General features: G+C 41.5%; 1 protein-coding gene and 1 long non-coding RNA gene across 23 annotated transcripts in view; one reads left to right on the top strand and one right to left on the bottom strand.

The window, feature by feature from the left end:
* The window catches only part of AOPEP (aminopeptidase O (putative)), a 354,373-nt gene that overhangs the window by 167,062 nt on the left and 168,038 nt on the right, over nt 1-19,273 (bottom strand). The gene's annotated exons all lie outside the window — the stretch shown is intronic.
* On the top strand, nt 2,389-6,468 carry LOC135362757 (uncharacterized). Its single transcript, XR_010407873.1, has 3 exons — nt 2,389-2,567; nt 3,892-3,981; nt 6,187-6,468. It is a non-coding gene; the product is annotated as an uncharacterized LOC135362757 (long non-coding RNA).

Raw genomic sequence — 19,273 nt, 5'->3', positions numbered from 1 at the left:
TGTCGGGGAGGGTCATAGGAGTTCCTCTCCTAAATAATTCTTAGTGCCCATGCGCCCATTCCTGGGCGGTTGCCTTCTGGTCTTGTGAAAGACACCTGGATCTGTTTGCAATATGTTTAGCTGCAAGTAACAGAAAAGACAACTCAGGCTGGCATACACGAGGAGAGGTTCTTGTCCTTCCTGTAACAAGACCCCCCGAAGAAGGTGGTTGCTGGGGTTGGTTCAGTGACTCAGCTGTGGCAGCAGAGCTCTGGGTCTATCATCCCACTTGCTAGCCATTCTTACTGTGTTCACTCTCATCCTCAGGCCTGCCACCTCGTGGTCCCAAGTTGGCTACCACAGCTCCAGGCACCACATTCATGTTCAACATAGAACAAAAAGGTGGGAGAAAAGGGGTGCTGTGCCAGCAATATCTCCCCCTTTCATCAAGAAAGCAAAACGTACCCTAGAAAGCCCATAGCAGATTTCCTCTCACTGGCTACCCCAAGCTCAGACAAGCAACCTTCAAGACAGCACAGGGAAGAGGCTCTTTGGCTTTACCTGATTCCATGGCAGAGATGGGCAGGTAGATGGGGTTTGGTTATGGGTGTAGGGCCGGCTACAGCACCCTAGTGCAACCCTCCTTCTCACAGATGTTAGAGTGCCATTCCTTGGGTCTCTTAGAATGCAAATACTTTCCGAAGAAATAATGCACTAAAAAGAATTCACACTGAAGTGTTAGGGATGTATCTCAGATTTTTCTAGCCAGGAGGCAATCTGAACATGGGGACTGTAGGATGGGCAAGTAGATATATTTCAAGGACATAGTCTACCTACTTCCCAACTTAACCTGATGCTGGCTGACATTTGGACTTTTATTTTACCTTCTTACCCTCCTGGAAAGACTGAAAACCCATTAAAGCTAACAGCAATGCTATATATTATGGTGGTTTTTAAGAATCAGGCTTTGGGGCCAGAGCCCTGGGGTTGACTCGTGGCTCTCTCATTTACCAGCTTCGTCACTGTATCAGTTTCCTAGTGCTACTGTAACAAATGACCACAAATCCAGTGCCTTAAAACAATACAAATCTATCATTTCACAGTTCTGCAGGTCAGAAGTTTGACACTGGTCTCACCGCTTCTAGAAGTCAGGACACTGGGCCTCGTGTGTGTCGGGTAGGAGGTGACTGGAAGGGGGCTGAGAGGGGTCTTCTGGGGCATGGGTCACATTCTGTTTCTTGATCAGGGTGCTAGTTACAAAGGTATATTCAGTGTGTGAACGTTCAACAAAGCTGTACACTTAAGTTGCACACTCTCTACAATGTACTGTACTTCAGTGAAAAGTTAAAAACAGACAAACAAGTATGTTGGGAGGTGGCCATTTTCTTCTTGGAAAAATGAAGGCAAAGATTAAGCCAGAGTCCCGTTGGTAGGGACAGGAAGGAGACCAGAGATTGGGCAGCCTTCCTCTCGTCCTTCAAGCTGAGTGTACTCCAGGTCAGTTCCCAACACTCATTATGTGTGTATTTTAAATCTCTTGAGGAAAAGGTTTTTTTTTTTTTTAATTTCTTTTGCCTTAGAGTCACATTTCTAGTGCAAGTGAAAGGTACCTTGTATCCTTCAGACGCACCTGTAAAAACAGAACTGATACTGCTATATATCCACGCCTGCTTCATTTTCTTTCAGACACAGTGGAAAACATACCACTATAATAAACCCCTTTTCCATCCCGGCCAGCTGGAAAATTACATTATGACTGAAATGACATCATACAGCTATGACACCAAGCGAGCGGCTGCTCTGAGAAATCCGGGTGAGGCAGTGACAGCATGGATGCGAATGCCACTCGGCCATGAATCCCACCTTTTATTAGCAAATGGCTTTTTTATTGCCATGACATTTCGAAAATGAAACTGTGGCAGCCACACTGTCGGAGGCCATTGATCACCTAACGTCCCTTATCGCTGAAACTAGCCACATGGGTCAAACAAGATGAGACCGGGAGGAGGAGAAAGCTCGTTTTTAAAGACCTAGTTCTAAAGGCGGAAGACCAGGGCCTGGGGCCAGGGCAGCGGTGCCTCCCAGGGGGTGGGCTGGCCGTCCCTCTCCTGCTATCAGTTGTCTCTAAAGTGGCCTCAAGTAGTAGTAGTCATAATAATAGCATAAGCAGTAGTAGTAATAATAGCACCTACAATAACATTCTTTGATGTAGAATACTGACGTCCTACGACATCACACTCTAAGCAAAACCCAGCATGCCGATTAGGCAAATAGAATAGGACAAGGCCCTGACTTTCCTCCATCTTTTCAACTTTTGGGATGAACCATATGAAACTGCTGATATTTGAGCATGTTCAACACCCCAAAATGGGCAATCTCATACGGCTCGTCCTATAGACTGTCCCTCCCCGACCCAAGATCCTTCTCTGCAGAGATGTCAGGAGCTGCCACAAGATCTGGGAAAATTCCCATACTTCTCAAGCAGCAGAGAATTAGAAACACTATTGCATTCCACGGTTGAAGTGCAGAAGACAGGTCCCGGGCAAATGACACCGTGCTGTCGTCAGAAAGCGGCGGACCCTACCTAGGTCAGTGCCCCAGATGAGTGCCCCACCCTGGCCTGGGCCAGCTCAGTGTGAAGGCAGGTGTCTCAGGTCAGGAACAGATCCTGAGGCCAAAAGCAGCAGCAGGAAGGGCCAGAGCAGGGAGACCAGAGGGAGGCCGAGGGGATCTGTAGCTGAAGTGCCGCATGGCTTGTGACCACCTAAGACCCATGTCCGCACCTGCAAGCCAGCAGGAATGAGCCTGGACATGACGGGAGAGAAGCTGGAATCCCAACCGGGTGGTGTGATTTCAGCGACCCAGTCTCGCACAGATGCCTGACCCTTCCATAATGGAGTCAACCCCCATTAGATTCGGGTATTATATGGTCCCAGGGCCCAGAGGGAGACAGACAGCATACTATTTCATAGCCACTGCCCACAAGATGAACATGCATGCCACATTCGTTTAGCCAGCTGCCAGGAAGGGCTCTGGGAAAGAGAACAGGTTCATTCTGATGGAGGACTACAGATGAGGAGGAAAGATGAGCGTGGGGAGCACTGTCCAGGAAAAGAACTTAGCCCATGAGGGTTGGGGGTGGGTGGGTAAGAAGAGCAGATCTTAGGAAGGAACACGGGATGCAAAGGCCTGTGTAGAATCTGGCTCACAGGTGGGAGATGGGCTGGGCCAGGGAGATAAGCTAACAATGAAGCTGGGGAAGGTAAGAGACTGGTTCTGGAATCCCTGGACAGTCCATCCAAGAGAGATCTTACAGACCCACCCCTCCTCAGCCTACATATGAGAAAACAAAGACCCAGAGAGCCAGCTTGTTCATTCCACACGATGGGAGCTTCCTCTGTGCCACAGCTAATTCATGTCAGACCCAAGTCTGACAGACATTTTACTCAAAACTCTTTCACAAAATCCCAGTCACAGCAGAACCAGCAGAGGCCTGCTGCCTAAAACTGTTGGCTCCCTCAAAGCTAGGAGCTCGTGGCGACTGAGGGCAGAAATCCTCTGCAGCCACAGCCACAAAATGCTTCTGAGATGAACATCATACCGCGTAACAGAGGCTGCTTCCTGGGATGCTCCCTCCGGTAAGATCTGGCCTTCTCTCCTGCTGACAGAGGGCTACCCTGAAGGAAAGCTTCAACTACACCGCCTTTTTTTTTTTTTTTTTTTTTGCTGTTTTTTGTTTTGTCTCTCACCAGTTTCACATGGGAGGAAAATAACAACAAAAGCAGAAAAAGAAAACACTCCATACTATTTTCTAAGTATAAAAAGTGTCATATCTTCACTGTGTAACTCTAACGGTGTACCTGATTGTTTTCGAATTTTCCTCTCTTGTTCTTTCATTCATTTTTTTTTAAGGCTCTGCAAATTGACCTTTGGGTTGAACACGTCTCTGGAAAGAAAGCCTGGCATAAAGAAAAACTGGGTTATGCTGGAGCGTCAATGCAGGTAACCTTAACTACAGTGTTTGCAAAAGCAAACCCTGTAATGTATGAAATAAAATATTAATAGCCATTACCTCAGTTCTTCTGAGAACAGACCTGACTCACAGTTCTCGTGTGGCGTGATCTCCACACATGTGCCTCACCGTGAACACTGCTCACGTTACCAGGCGATAGAAGCCTCAAAGCAGGCAAGACCAAGCCGGGTATGTGTTTTTATTCCATAATGTCATGGGCAACGTTGCTTATTTTGGCGGCTAAGTTCAGCTCTCCTGAATTTACCACCTAGTCATTTAAGACTAATCACCTAAACACATACCAGGAGGGTTGGCAAAATTATTTTTAACTTAAAAAGGAAACTACTAGAATAAGATTAACATCTCTAGGTTATTTATCAGCGGCTAGAGATGCAATCACTCAGCTGAACTCTCTGACATTTGAAAGCACCAAAAGGGGCAAAATATTTGTGTTAACAGATGTACTTCCAAGGCCTCATAGTTGCGAGTTGCAAATGAACATAATTAGATTTTTAAATTCCGCGTGCACGGTGCTTAAGTATGGCAAAGACCTTTAGCTTCTCGGGGGCTTATGGTAAGTCTGGTTTCTCCTTTTTCCCTCTGTCCACTGTCTTCTTGATAAGTTTTAGGTTCTTAGTGGCCTAAAAAGCATCTATTTGACATTTTTGCATATGATGATTACCTAGCGGAGTTAAAGAAGACAAGTCAAGTGCCTACCCTACTACCTAGCACACAGTAAAAACGTCACAAATGCGAGTCCCTCCTTCTAAGGAGCACTGCTAAGTGCTTTCAAGTCCGTGTTTAGAATTGATTCTTCAAGTCCCCCATGAGATAGTGTAAAGTGAACAGTCCGCTTTTATTGGCGGGGGGCCCGGAGGGAGAGGCTAATTTACTCCTCCAGACGGGATGCTGGCACAGTCCGCGGCTGGACCGAAACTAGCACTCTCGGCCACAGCTTAGCGGCAGGGCTCCTAAGCTAAACTGCTTCTTTAGGTGGCCTGCCACACCGAGGTGTGTTTTTTAAATCTGTGCAATAAAATTTGGTGTGGTTGGAGAGGTGGCGGCGGACGGGAACCCACCCACAGGCAAATGACGTCAAAAAGCTAGGGGGAAACATTGGGCTTCTCTGTTCTCGAGAAGCTTCTGCTATGTTAAGCAACCTGAGAAGGAAGCTGACTTTCCATTAAAAACCAGCCGCTTTGGCAGTCGTCAGAGACAGCCTGGGGTCTTATACTTCCCCTCTCAGGAAAAGTGGGGAAAATAATTTCCATAAGTTGGAAAGGAAGAGACCTGGAGTTCAAAGAGTTTCAGAGCTGGAAAGGCACTTAATGGTCATTTGGTGTAACCACCACTTCCAAACAGCAAGGAAGGAAACTGAGGCTCAGAGCAGGCTGCGGACTGCATCTTGGCCCCTGGCTGTCCAGAGTAGCTCACTCTCTAGACCTTTACAGATCCTGCACCTTTGTCAGTGGCTCAAAGGAGAAAATACCTTGCATTCCAGTTTGCAGAGGGGCTGTTTCAATGGAGGTTTGTGGTTGGCCAAAAGGAGAAATGTCCTGTCCACTGATACTCTGAGGCACAAGATCTTGCTTGGGAAGAAGCTCTAGAGAGGCTGGGATATGTATGTATGTGTGTGCATCTGGTGTGTGTGTGTGTGTGTGTAAGGGGTACACAACAGACCCTTGCATGTGGGGTGTGTGTGTGTGTGTGTGTGTGTGTAAGGGGCACACAACAGACCCTTCCTCCATACACCTTTGCCCATAACAACTTGATATGTGAGGTCAAGAGCACTTTGCAGCAGACCCTGAACCCTGGGACTCGGAAACCACACTGAACGGGGACTGGGGCCAACCACTAGATCTCTCAGATCGTCAGCTTTCTCTTTTACAGAGAGGACCCTGAGGTGACAGCTAAGAGACAACTGAGAAGCAGCATGCAGAAGTCACCAAGCAGGGTTGTCCACACGTGGCTGCAGGTTCAGCTCTTCCCCATGTCTTTGGGAAACCAATAAGCCTGATTTGAAAATACCATTATGTCACTCACAAATGTGTTTGTATCTTCTTCAGTAAATTAACTCTCCCACTGGTGACCTCCCAAAAGAGAAATTCTTCAATTAATGAATAGTAATACCCTTATAATTTTAAAAGGCCCTTCACATTCATCTGTTCTTTCTCTTTTTAATTGAACCTCAACAGCTTTGTGAGGGTTGTGGATTTTTCCCGTTCGGGTGAGAAAATGAAGGCCAGAAAGAGGAAAAGACCGACCTGGAACAGCAAGCTCGTGTGTAGCTAGCCTGTGTTCCAGCTCCTCTTCAAACTGGACTCTGGACACGTGCACAGCAGGGCCAGCTTCGGTTCCATGGTTCACAAAGTGAATTCATTCAGGGAACATAAATTCTTGGTCCAAGACTGGGTTGGACAAACAGGACACAGAGGGTGAATACCGGTGCTGAACCATCCATTCATTCAGCAGACGTTTACTGAGAGCCTGCTTAAGTGCCAGGCTTCTGTGCTTGGTGCTTAGGATACATTCATGAACAAAAGGGGCAGCGACTGGGGTGATCAGAGAGATCACAGTCTAGCAGGGGGCGACATGCGGGAAGTGCAACTCTACTTCTGAACTGAGTCATTCACTTCTTTCCCTCTCTTGGTTCCCGTGTTTTTGTGGTACGAATTCAGATCTGCACCCCCACCCCCACCTGCTTTATGTTCGGCTCACTCAAGAGCCTCTGCAGCCCTCCCCTCCCAGGCCCTGATCTCCACTCCCTGCTGAAATGACAGGGGTGATGGATGGTTCTGCACAGTGTCTAACTGCTTTAGTCCGAGTGTTGGCAGTTGTTAGTGATGGGCGTTATTATCTGATCATTGATAGATTTCATTATGTGTCGCTTTCTATCATGGCGTTTACTGGAAGAGTGTGTGTGTGTCCCAGAATATATTTTATGATAGGTTTTAAGATGGTTGGGGCAAAAGTGTGAGGTGAGCAACTTTCCAATAAGTGCTCAATGACCTGTAGAGAGAAGGTACATTTGAATGACAAGGCTATCCCTGTAAATATAATGATAGGAAAGAAATGACAGAAGAGCATATATTTTTACTGTTCTGATTAAACTAGACTTTTAAATTAAATTTTTATCCTTTTTCTTTTCTATATGTAACTCTTAGTTTCTTGACCCACACAGGCTGGCTCCTTCATCTTACCTCTCTGCTATCTGAGGGCCTGGAACCATTATTTAATGCAATCCTTACACAATAATTACTTTTATAACATTTTACAACCACTTTCCCTAAACAAAATGTAAGTGGAGCATAAAGAAACCAATATTTTAAATTTACCAAAAGATCACTGACCGCTCTTGAGCTTGTTACTGAGATGAATGAAATGCATTCTTTAATCAGGAAAAAAAGGACGAAAGGGGGAAAAAATCACATAAAAGCATAAGTAGCAACTCAAAAATTATTTTCTTGGTTTATTTTATGTTGCAGCTACACAAGTCATCCCTTTTTGTGTATCCATCAATAAGATATCTGTTGTGCTTTTGTACAAAGAACAAAGATGCTTTTATCAATTCTCAAAAGTCTGTAGGACAAACCATTCATGCTGTCAAACCTCTAAAACCCTTTCAGCAAATAATGAAATCCATCAGTGATAAATGTCAACATACTAATTTGTTAAATGCAAAACAAAAGCAACATTCAGACAAGGCGCTTCATTTCATGTTATATCAGCACTCCAATTTGTACCAAGTTTATGGCAACCCACAGATCATGCAATATTAAACAGGACTGTATTATAATGACTAAAACTGGAACAATAAACTCTCCTTAGCGAGGAGGCTAACAGTGCAGCTGAAATACATGCTATGATTCTAGTACATTCAACTCTTTCCAAACTACCAGAATTTCTGCGAAGACACCTATTTCTAATAGAGTGGCGGCTTAAATGACCCAAATACATGGATTTCAGGTAGATAAAAAAAGAAAATTGGAAAATAAAATTGAAGTCCTTGGGAAGACTGAGAACTCAGTTTAAAAAGACCACTTAGAATGAAATGAAACTCTTCAAGGTATGAAATGCATAATGAAAGGATCTTCCTGATTTTCATTGTTGATCATGATAAAAAGGATATTTTAACTGAGGCTGTCATATTCCACATTATGGCAGACTTTAAAAAGAAAAGCCTGAAGGAAACAGGAGGATGGGTGATGCTGAGGGGCAGGGCTCTATCTGCAGTGTAAGAGGGAGAGCCATCGACATCTCCCGTGATTTTTTTTTAAAGATGTTATTTATTTATTTAACAGAGAAACAGAGAGGTAGAGAGAGAAAGAGAGGGCACAAGCAGGGGGAGCAGCAGAGGGAGAAGCAGGCTTCCAGCTGAGCAGGGAGCCCAATGCGGGGCTTGATCCCAGGACCCTGGGATCATGACCTGAGCTGAAGGCAGACACCTAACCAACTGAGCCACCCAGGTGTCCCTCCTGTGATTTTCTTAAACACAGCTTCTGATGACGCCCAGTGGCCCTAGAGGACTTGCAGTACAACAGTCAGAGAGCTAACAGGTCTGGTACGCTTCAAGGCCAGACATAACTTGAGTACAAACCCTGGCTCAAGTGCACGAAAACTGTGTGACTTCAGGCCAAGTTCTTTACCTCTCTGGGCTGCAGTTTCTTATCTCTAAAATGGATATGACACCCACTCTGTCAGGGAAGCTGTAAGGATTTCCAATGTCATGTACAATTTTGATACAGGAATGTCTTGGCTGGACTTCCCTCAAATCATTCGATTTCACCCTTTTTACTTTCAGAGAGATTAATTTAGTCAGGCTTGTGGGCACTCAACTGAAGATGTAGCAAAGAGCACCATTTCAGACAAGAAGAAAGCCAAATTGTGTAGTTGTGGTGCACAAATAGCATCAAATGGCAATCAAATGGTAATCGCAAGCGTTTTAGTGATATTTTTTAAAGTGTATCTCGTTTGGATTTCCATGTATCTTCAATCAATTCAGTTACCATAAAGAGAGGGTGAGGATGACACCTGCTGTGTCTGACCACAGATCCATTTGCTACTATTTTCCCCCAGCCCGGGGGCCTGCTGCCCTGTTATAATCTTTACAACAGAAGCAAACAAGCAGAACTACTTCAAGGAACGGAAATGCAAAAAGTTATCACAGAAAGATAAAAATGAGCTTCCAATTTTCTTTTTTAAATGGTGTATTCGTGCACACACACACACATTAAGAAAATAGGAGACTGAGGGCCAGAAAATGCACCTATATTGTGATGAAAGAGGGAGATAAACACATCTTTGTAGAAGATAAGTCACACAAATCACACCACTGATATCTTGGGTAAATTCCCAATCGGACAATTGCCACCTATTGTCTAAAATGCCATTCCTTGGGTGCCTGGGTGGCTCAGTTGGTTAAGCGACTGCCTTCGGCTCAGGTCATGATCCTGGAGTCCCGGGATCGAGTCCCGCATCGGGCTCCCTGCTCAGCAGGGAGTCTGCTTCTCCCTCTGATCCTCCCCCATCTCATGCTCTCTCTCTCTGTCTCATTCTCTCTCTCAAATAAATAAATAAAATCTTTAAAAAAATAAAATAAATAAAATAAAATAAAATAAATAAAATGCCATTCCTTGTCATTTCTTTTGGATACAATACCTGCCTATGCTTCCAGTCCTAAAAGGGGGCATGCAGGTAGGTAAAACACTGAGCAGCGGGCGCCTGGGTGGCTCAGTTGGTTAGGCGACTGCCTTCGGCTCAGGTCATGATCCCGGAGTCCCGGGATCGAGTCCCACATCAGGCTCCCTGCTCGGCAGGGAGCCTGCTTCTCCCTCTGACCCTCCCCCCTCTCATGTGCTCTCTGTCTCTCTCATTCTCTCTGTCTCAAATAAATAAATAAAATCTTTAAAAACAAAAAAACACTGAGCAGCTGCTGCATTTCACCCACACAGTAACCTGTGTTTTAGCACTTGACCTGCTCACCCTACTCTGGATTCATTTGCTGAGCTGAAGAACAGCACACCAAGTAAGATCCAGCCAGCTTCATTATTTTCCCTTCTCACTTCTGAACATCATTCACAATAAACCCTATTCACCCTTTTCCATATATATGTGTGTAAGAAACACTAAATGACATATTCACTGGAAACATGACTTTCTTCCCTACTTAAACAGTCAATTAACAGCACACATAAGTCAACTGTAAGTTCTTGATACTCAAAATGTGGTCTGGGACCAGGACCATCGACATCTCCTGGGAGCTTACTAGAAATGAAGAATCTTGGACTCATCTAGCACTGCCAAATCAGAATCTGAATTTGAAACAAGATCCCCAGTTGATTGATATGCACGTTAAAATTTCAGAAGCACTTTCTTAAGTGAAAAGCATGTGTGTTTTAAGTGAAAGTGACTGAAGAAGTCAGAAATTTTTTTTTTTTTTATCCTATTGTGGACAGCCAAAATGTGTGTGGGACACTGAGAAGCAGGGGGTCGTCCTAAGGACTCAGGGTTCATCCCACATTCAAAAGATAAAACCCACAGTTAACAACTATCAGATGAACACTGGCCATATGTGGAATATTGGGCCAAGTGGAGGGGGTTCAAGGATGATAAGCACAGAGCCGTTCTTCCATTTAAAACACTCACTATTCCCTCAACATAATAAAGGACATATATGACAAGCCCATAGCTAAATCATACTCTACAGTGAAAAGCTGAAGGCTTTACCTCTGAGATCAAAAAAGACAAAGATGCCCACTCTCAAACTTCTAGTCAGCATAATATTAGAAGTCCTAGCCAAAGCAATCAGGTAAGAAAAAGAAATAAAAAGCATCCACATTGGACAGGAAGAAGTAAAATAGTCACTATTTGCAGATGGCATGAAGAAAATCCAAAAGATTCCACCAAAAAACTAGTAGAGCTAATAAATAAACTCAGTACAGTGGCAGGATACAAAATCAACATACAAAAATCAGGTGTATTTCTATATGCTAATAACAAACTATCAGAAAGAGAAATTAAGAAAACAATCCCATTTACAACTAAATCAAAAAGAATAAAACACCTAGGAATAAATGTTTTTAAATCATTTCATTTTATTTTATTTTCATCATGAAAAGTGTACTCTTTAATCCTCATCCCCCTCCCCACCCCACACACATACACTTCCCCTTTGGTAACCATCAGTTTATTCTCTATAGTTATCAGTTTATTCTGTATAGTTAAGAGTCTGTTTCTTGGTTTATCTCTCTCTCTCTCTTTTTTTTTTCCTTTGCTCGTTTGTTTTGGTTCTTAAATTTCATGTATGAGTGAGATCATATGGTATTTCTCTTGCTCTGCCTGACTTATTTCGCTTAGCATTATACTCTCTAGTTCTATCCATGTTGTTGAAAATGGCAATTATCCATTCTTTTACTAATGCACACTTGGGCTGCTTTCATAGTTTAACTATTGTAAATAATGCTGCAATAAACATAGGGTGCATGGATCCTTTTGAATTAGTGTATTTGTATTTTTGGGGTAAATACCCAGTAATGTGATTACTGGATCATAGTGCAGTTCTATTTTTAATTTTTTGAGGAACCTCCATACTGTTTTCCACAATAGCTGCACCAATTTGTAGTCCCATCAACAGTGCATGATGGTTCCTTTTTCTCCACATCCTCGTCAACACTTGTTGTTTCTGGTGTTTTTTATTTTAGCTATTCTGACAGGTGGTATCTCACTGTAGTTTTGATTTGCACTTCCTTGATGATGAGCATCTTTTCATGCATCTGTTACCTATCTGGATGTCTTCTTTGGAGAAATGTCTGTTCATGTCTTCTGCCCATTTTTAAATTGGATTATTTGGTTTTTGGGTGTTGAGTTGTAGAAGTTCTTTATATATTTTGGATACTAACACTTTCCTGGGTATGTCATTCACAAATATCTTCTCCCATTCCATTGGCTGCCTTTAGTTTTATTATTTTCTTTGCTGTGCAGAAATGTTTTATTTTGATGTAGTCCCAATAGTTTATTTTTGTTTTTATTTCCCTTGCCTCAGGAGAAATGTCTAGAAAAATGTTGCTATGGCCAACATCAAGAAATTACTGCTTGTGGGGCGCCTGGGTGGCTCAGTTGGTTAAGCGACTGCCTTCGGCTCAGGTCATGATCCTGGAGTCCCGGGATCGAGTCCCACATCGGGCTCTGGTCTGCTTCTCCCTCTGACCCTTACCCCTCTTGTGTGCTCTCTCTCTCTCTCAAATAAATAAATAAAATCTTAAAAAAAAAAAAAAAAGAAATTACTGCTTGTGCTCTGTTCAAGGATTTTTATTATTTCAGGTCTCACATTTAGGTCCTTAAGCCATTTTGAGTTTATTTTTGTGTATGGTGAAAGAAAGTGGTCTAGTTTCATTCTTTTGCATGCAGCTGTCCAGGTTTCATAACACCATTTGTTGAAGAGACTGTCTTTTCCCATTGTATATTCGTTCTTCCTTTGAAGATTAATTGGCCATATAATCATGGGTATATTTCAGGGTTTTCTGTTCTATTCCACTGATCTATGTGTCTATTTTATGCCAGTATCATACTTTTTAATTACTACTTCTTTGTAATATAACTTGAAGTCTGGAATTGTTATACCTCCAGTTTTGTTTTTCTTTTTTCAAGACTGCTTTGGGCCTATGAATAAATTTAATCATGGAGGTGTAATATCTATATACTGAAAACTATAAGACATTGATGAAAGAAACTGAAGACACAAATGGAAAGATATTCCATGATCATGGATTGTAAGACCTAATATTGTTAAAATGTCTGAAGTACCAAAGTGATCTACAGATACAGTGCAATCCCTACTTAAAATGGCATTTTTCACAGAAATAGAACAAATAATCCTAAAATTTGAATGAAACCATAAAACACCCCCAATAGCCAATCTTGAGAGAGTAGAGCTTTCTTCTTTCTTCTTTTAAGGCTGGAGAAATCACAAAGCTCTAGTAATCAAAACAATATGGTATCAATTTAAAAACAGACATTTAGACCAATGGAACAGAACAGACAGCCCAGAAATAAACACATGCATATATGGTCACTTAATTTATGATGAAGGAGGCAAGAATATAGAATGGGGAAAGGATAGTTTCTTCTATAAATGGTGCTGAGGAAACTGGACAGCCACATGCAAAAGAATGAAAGTGGACCATTATCTTATACCATACACAATAATTATCTGAAAATGGGTTAAAGGCTTGAATCTAAGACCTGAAACCATAAAGCTCCTAGAATAAAACATAGGTGGTAAGCTCCTCGACATTGGTCTTGGCAATTACTTTTTGAATTTGACACCAAAAGCAAAGGACATAAAAGCAAAAATAGACAAGTAGGAATACATCAAACTAAAAAGCTACTGCACAGAAAAGGCATGATCAAAAAATGAAAAGGCAACCTAATGAAGGAGAGAAAATATTTGCATATTATATATCTGATAAGTGGTTAATATCCAAAATATATAAAGAACGCTTCCAACTCAAGAGCAAAACAGAAACCCCAAGCCAAACCAAAACAAACAATGGGCAGAGGATTTGAATAGACATTTTTCCAAAGAAGACATACGGATGGCCAACAGGTATATGAAAATGTGCTTAAACATCATTAATCATCAGGAAAGTGCAAGTCAAAAATCACAATAAGATATCACACCACACCTGTTTAGAATGGCTAGTATAAAAAAATACAAGAAATAGGGAGGGGCGCCTGGGTGGCTCAGTCGTTAAGCGTCTGCCTTCGGCTCAGGTCATGGTCCCAGGGTCCTGGGATCGAGCCCTGCATTGGGCTCCCTGCTCCGCGGGAAGCCTGCTTCTCCCTCTCCCATTCCCCCTGCTTGTGTTCCCTTTCTCGCTGTGTCTCTCTCTCTGTCAAATAAATAAAAAATCTTTAAAAAAAAAAAAAAAAGAAATAGGGACACCTGGGTGGCTCAGTCGGTTAAGCCTCTGCCTTCAGCTCAGGTCATGATTCCAGGGTCCTGGGATCGAGTCCCACATCGGGCTCCTTGCTCGGCGGGGAGCCTGCTTCTCCCTCTGCCTGCCTCTGTCTGTCTCTCTCTCTGATAAATAAATAAAATCTTAAAAAAAAAAAATACAAGAAATAACAAGTATTGGCAAGAATGTAGAGAAAAGAGAACCCTTGTGCACTGCTGAAAGAAATGTTAATTGGTTTGGCTACTATGGAAGTTCTTTAAAAAATTAAAAATAGATACCATATTAAAAATGATTAAAAAAAAGAAAGGGGCGCCTGGGTGGCTCAGTTGGTTAAGCGACTGCCTTCAGCTCAGGTCATGATCCCAGGGTCCTGGGATCGAGCCCCGCATCGGGCTCCCGGCTCCGCGGGAAGCCTACTTCTCCCTCTCCCTCTCTCTCTCCCCCTGCTTGTGTTCCTGCTCTCGCTGTCTCTGCCTCTGTCAAATAAATAAATAAAATCTTTAAAAAAAACAAAAACAAGAACAAAAAAAAATAAAAAAAAGAAAGAGATATCATATGATCCAGTAATACCACTTCTGGGTATTTATCCAAAGGAAATGAAAACACTGACTTGAAATGATATATGCACCTCCACATTCACTGCAGCGTTATTTACGATAGTCAAGACATGGAAATAACCTAAGATAACCTAACATTCATCGAAAGATGAATGGATAAAGAAAATGTGGCATATATACACAATGGAATATTATTCAGCCATTAAAAAAGTTAATCCTGCCATTAGTGACAACGTGGATGGACCTTGACAGCATTATGCTAAGTGAAATAAATCAGACAGAGAAAGACAAATTCTTTATGATCTCACTTATATGTGGAATCTAAAAGAAAAAACTGAACTCACAGATACAGAGAACAGATTGGCGGTTGCCAGAAGCAGGGCCTGGGGGGTGGGTGAAATGGGTGAAGGTAGTCAAAAGAAAAGTTCTGGGGATGTAATGTACAGCATGAGACTATAGTTAATAATACTATATTATATATTTGAAAACTGCTGTAAGAGTAGATCTTAAAAGTTCTCATCACAAGAAAAAAATTCTAAACTATGTATGGTGATGGTCATTAACTAGACTTACTGTGGTGATCATTTCACAATATATACAAATATGGAATCATTAGATTGCACACTTAAAACTAATAAAATGTGGTATGTCAATTATATCTCAGTTAAAAATTTAATATAAAAATAAACATTACACTTTACTATACTAGGTTAGTTTATTAAAATTGCTACAACGAAAGAATGTATTGGGAGGTATGGGGGCACAGAGAAGGAAGCAATCAATTATTTTTTGAGTAAATCCAAATACTCTATTCTTTGTCATTCCCCATTAAAAGGTGGAAGTTGCCATAAATATAAGTCAACTCCACACGAGTCAGAGAAGATTATGAACATTTGATTTCCTGGTTATTGACAGTGGGTACCACATTCTACTTAATTGTTTTGGTAAATCTCCCATCTAACCACTTCCTGCAGTGAGGTTTCATACTATTTACTCAACTTTGCATGGATTAAAAATAGGAACCCAAATGGTAACCACCACTTGACATTAGGGAATATGGAAAGGTCAGTTTTGCCAAGATCTGAGAGAAAGTGAGCTAATCCAAGCATGGAGCTATTGTAGGAAAGACTTGAGCAAGGTCTAAGAAATGGGGCAACTGGGAAGCATCCCACTTAACTTGTGAGTCAGATGTATCCTCACTGCAAAGCGTCGTGATTTTGTTTAAAGTCAGTTCCCAGAATCTCAGATATATCCAGAACTGAAAGCTAAGTAGAAAACACGCTGAAGCCAAATATAGATGACATTTGGATTATCAACACTCCCCATTCTCCTCTCTCAGGGAGAAACCTGAAAGTTGATGAAGATACAGATATGCAGAGAAAAATGTTTCAAAGAGAATTATTATACTGAATACTATTCCAGAAGGGATAGCTTGTGTCCCATGATATCTTCTATCCAAGTACCATAAAACATTTTCCTAGTGCAGTCTGGGGCAGGAGTAGTGAGAAATGGGGAAGATGATGATGATAATGCAAGAGATTCTCTAGACAGAGAGGGAAAGGCAGTTGCTTAACCGACTGAGCCACCCAGGCACCTCCTACATTCAGTATTTCAGAAAGTTCAAATGAATCTACATATTTGCTGGGGAAAAAAGGCAACACAGATTCAAGCACCAAGTTTCTGCTTTTGGTTAAATTTATTGTAACTCTGTGTTAATTCTAGTTGGATAGTAATTTGGGACTCAAGCAATGTAAGTTCTAAAATCTTGTGATGCGCGGCACCTGGGTGGCTCAGTCGTTGAGCGTCTGCCTTCGGCTTGGGTCATGATCCCAGGGTCCTGGGATCAAGTCCCGCATCGGGCTCCCTGCTCCATGGGAAGCCTGCTTCTCCCTCTCCCACTGACCCTGCTTGTGTTCCCTCTCTTGCTGTGTCTCTCTCTGTCAAATAAATAAATAAAATCTTAAAAAAAAATTTAATTAAAATCTTGTGATGCTTATCGAAAAAGGTTGTCTGTACTTTGTTCCTGTTTTTTGTTTTTGTAACTTTAATAATTAAAAACATGTGCACAGTAAAAAGATCTCAATGTAAAAACTAGCAAATGATGAGGAAAATGCTCTTCTCATCAGTCCTCCAATTTGAGTCTTTCTTCTCCAAGATGAAGTGTTACAAATTTTTCCTGAAAATATTTTCAAGTATAGAGTATAAAGGCATGATGTCCACTGCATCTTGTTTCTTAAGATGATACTGTATCTCAGAACTTCTTCCACATGTAGTTCTTCTACCTTATTTCTTTTGAAGGCCACAGAAATCCATTGACGGGTGCGGCAGACTGCACCCACCTGGCCCTAGGTGGTTTCTAGAGTTTTGTTTTCACTGGCAATACTAAACTGAACATTCTTGCCCATTTATCCACCCATACTTTGGTGACATTCCTAGCAGTGGAAGGGCTGAGTCGAAGAGAATATGCTTTTGAAAGTTTGGTAAATATTGCCAAATTGCCTTAAAAGCAATTAACAGCAATTTCTCCTCCCACAAAAAAAAAGAAAGAAAGAAAGAAAGAAAAAGTGAGAATGCCAGGTTCATTTGCCCAGTTTTCTTTTGGGTTACATTATATTTTTATTTTGAGGAGAGAGACTTTTTAAAAAATACTTGTTAGAACACTTTATAAAATAAGGAATCAAGCCCCTTATTTGTCATGTGTTACGAATATCCCCCTCCCCCATTTGTTTTATTGCTTCTGGTCTTGTTTATGGCATTTTGTTCAATAAAGAAGTTTAAAATTTTAATGTAAACGTGTTTATCACCATTTCTCTTTATGGTTTCTGGGTTTTATTGTCTATGAAAGAATCCCCACATCTTAAGAGTATAAATATTGATATTTGTTTACTGCTGTGGTTTGTTTGTTTACATTTAATGTTTGATCTGGACTTTTGTGAAAGAAATATGAATGCAGCTAAATTTTCAAATTGCTTGTAAGTTGTGTGTGTGTGTGTGTGTGTGTTTAAGATTTTATTTAGGGGCGCCTGGGTGGCTCAGTCAGTTAAGCATCTGCCTTTGGCTCAGGTCATGATCCCAGGGTCCTGGGATGGAGTCCCGCATCAGGTCCCTGCTGAGCGGGAAGCCTGCTTCTCCCTCTCCCTCTGCCCCCCACTCCTGCTTGCTCTCACTCTCCAGTGCTGTCTCTCTAAAATAAATAAATTATTTATTTTATGTTAGAGAGACAGAGAGTGAACTGGGGAGGCACAAAGGGAGAAGGAGAGAGAATCTCAAGCAGACTCTCCACTGAGTGTAGAGCCTGACCCGGGGCTCGATCTCACGACCCTGAGATCATGACCCAAGCTGAAACCAGAGTCAGACGCTTAACCGACTGAGCCATCGGGCGCCCCCCAAATTGCTTGTAAGTTATTTCGATAACATTTACTTATCAATCCATCTTTTCCTCGCTGATTTGATGCACTACCTTTCTCATATAAAAATTTTCTCAATGTATTTGAATCTAGTTCCTAGTGCTATTCTATCCCATTTCAAGGGCTTCATTCCTTCCCAGTAACAGACTGCTCTGATTAATGTATCTTTGTAACATGTTTTCATGTGTGATAGAACTAGCACCCGTTACCCGTTATTAATCTCTAAAAAATATTTTTCCATTCATTCTCACATGTCTATTTTTTTTCAGATGATTTTTAGCCTTTTTTCTTTTACTTTTTAAAAATACATATTTATATGGGAAATTTATGGAGGCTGAGTTCTACCTTACATAGTTTACATTCAATTTGTATTCTTTCTTACTTATGCTTTTTACTTTAGAATTGTTTAATTTATGGAAAAATTGTGAAGACAGTATAACCCATATCCAGGTTCCCCTATTGTTAACATCTTACATCAGTATGATACATCTGTCAAAATATCTATGTAGAGGTAAATGTATTTGTCCAAATGTACACTAGTATGATGAACCAACCTTAACACATCATTAGTAAAGTCCACCGTTTATTCAGTCTGACCAAATGTCCCTTTTTTTGTCCCAGGATCCTATTCAAGACCATATTACATTAAGATGTCGTGTCTCCTAGTCCTCCTTTGTTGTGACAGTTTTTCAGACTTCCCTTGGTTTTGATGAACTTGACAATTTTGAGGAGTACTGGTCGGGTTATGTTACAGAATGTCCTTCAATTTGGGTTTGTGTAATATTTTTCTCATAGTTAGAAAGGTGTTACAGGTTTTGGGGAGGAAGACCACAGCTGTAAAGTGCTATGCTCATCACATTGAAGGAAATGCTATCAACATGACTTACACTGTTGACATTGGCCTTGATCATGGGGTTAAAGTGGTAGGAATATTTGTCAGGTTTCTCAACTGTAAAGTTACTTCTGCCCCTTTCCATACCGTATCCTTTGGAAGGAAGTCACTATGCACAACCCAAACTTAAAAGGTGAGGCATTATGATCCAGCTACTTAAGTGGGGAGTTTCTACATACAGTTTTTGGAATTCTGCACAGGAGATTTGTAACTTCTCCCTCATTTATTTCTTTATTCAATCACTTATTTAATGCAGACTCATATAGACATTTATTTTGTACTTTGGGTTACAATCTAATACTGCATTATTTGTTTATTGCTCAAATTGTTCCAGGTTTGGCCAGTGAGAGTTCTTTTAATTGGCTCCTGTATCCCACTGACATAACCATATCATTGTCGAGGGTTTTGTTGTTTTCAGTACTTCCTTACTTTCTGGTATTAGAGGATTCTATAGGTTTATCTTGTATATT

The sequence above is a fragment of the Mirounga angustirostris genome, unplaced genomic scaffold, assembly GCF_029215605.1.
Source record: "Mirounga angustirostris isolate CCGP_5_RB_7025 unplaced genomic scaffold, mMirAng1.0.hap1 SCAF_15, whole genome shotgun sequence".
NCBI classification, from domain to species: domain Eukaryota; kingdom Metazoa; phylum Chordata; class Mammalia; order Carnivora; family Phocidae; genus Mirounga; species Mirounga angustirostris.
This window is presented reverse-complemented; position numbering and strand designations above follow the sequence as displayed.